This window comes from Salvia hispanica, chromosome 3, assembly GCF_029641045.1.
Source record: "Salvia hispanica isolate PSC_SH4W2 chromosome 3, Shi_PSC_v1, whole genome shotgun sequence".
Lineage (NCBI taxonomy): Eukaryota > Viridiplantae > Streptophyta > Magnoliopsida > Lamiales > Lamiaceae > Salvia > Salvia hispanica.
In genome coordinates, this window is record NC_142694.1 from 28,353,974 (window position 1) to 28,355,512 (window position 1,539).

At 37.2% G+C, this 1,539-nt stretch overlaps 1 long non-coding RNA gene across 1 annotated transcript; it reads right to left on the reverse strand.

The window, feature by feature from the left end:
* On the reverse strand, nucleotides 1-1,077 carry LOC148930488 (uncharacterized). The gene is made up of 2 exons (XR_016136517.1): nucleotides 914-1,077; nucleotides 1-192 (listed from the first exon to the last, which is right to left on the reverse strand). It is a non-coding gene; the product is annotated as an uncharacterized LOC148930488 (long non-coding RNA).
* Nucleotides 1,078-1,539: the final 462 nt, after the last annotated feature.

Here is a 1,539-nt window from a genome sequence, read left to right on the forward strand (position 1 = left end):
TGAAATAACTTGGAATATATGTATAAATCAGAGTGCATAATACAAGGAGTGTAAACTCGACCTTTACATTGCAGCGGAAGAGTCAAGAGCAGATGACATCGTGTATGGAGACACGACGCATCCAAGTACTATTCTATCGAAGGATCTTCATTTGTCTGTGCTCAACACCGCCCGCCGTCATCACTGCTCAACCTGCACATTTTTTAAAACATATGCAGGGCTGAGTACTTGGTGTACTCAGTGGACACGTGCCGAAATATATTTTACTGAAAAGAAAACTAGTTTTGTCAAGCCAATACTGAGTGAGCTCGGGGTTTTATCTTAAAAGGCCCGAGGACACTAAAAGCATTTTCTAAGTAAAATCTTTGACTGTAGTCTATTTTTCATGGAACTAACGCCATATCTGAACTAACTCCTGGTGAATCGGAATGTATGGGCTCGTCCCACTTACAAACCCGCATTCACTAATTCCTGGTGAACCGAAATTCACGAACTCCTGGTCTAGTAGGGACGTCGCCCTTGCTAGACAAACAGATAGGCAAAGTTCAAAACAAAACTTGGCAAGACAAAACATACTGATAACTTAAATAACTGAAAGCATTCACTTAAACTGGGAATGTAAATAACTAGAAGTATTCATACTTCAAAACATACTGGGAACATAAATAACTGAAAGCGCATTCGTATAAGGCTCACGAAATATCATTTCACAATAGCACTTTTCATACAAACTGTACTTTAAACATATAGCCCACAATTATATGTAGGATAGGAAAGCCCACCAAATACTTTTCATAAAAACTGCAATCACACTTTAAACTGAAAGCTTACTAAAACACTTTAGTTCGAAAGCCCACGTAACATCATATCATAAATAAAAAGTTCACTAAAATACTTTAGTTCGAAAGCCCACCTTGTTCGCTTAATTTCCTTTACTTGAATTTCTCGCTCTGATCTTAACTTGCGGAGATAGTCCTTTGTGAAAAACATAACATAACAACATACTAATTAGACTCGAGACAAAATCTCATACTTATAGGGATGCATGCCCTAATTAATTCTTTTATCCTTCGTTCACTTCTAGGAAATTTTTAGAAACTTGCATATTAATTAAATCGGGAAATTTAATTAATAGCACTTCTTTATTAAACTTAATTATTTTCATGGCTCGAGAACGTCGTCTCCCTCTTTCTTTCTATTTCCTTAACAGCCGGCCCTTCAACATTTTCCATCTTCGAAAACTAAATTCGAAAACTAAATGAATTCTCTGGGAATTAATTAATTAAGCACCAAGTTCGACTCCGTAAACCAAAGCATAATACTCATGCACGGCCTGCATAAATTAATGTCCAAGCTCAGTAGTTAAATTCCTCGGCCTAAAGTTCAAATCCACCTCAACCATTTAAATTGGCAGCCCATCCCTTAAATACTGGGGCCCATCTTCTCATTTGCTACCTCAGCCCAACCTTACTAATATTTAATTACTAAGGCCCAATTACTTCCAATTAAAGGAACTGGCCCAGTTATACAATGGCCCAA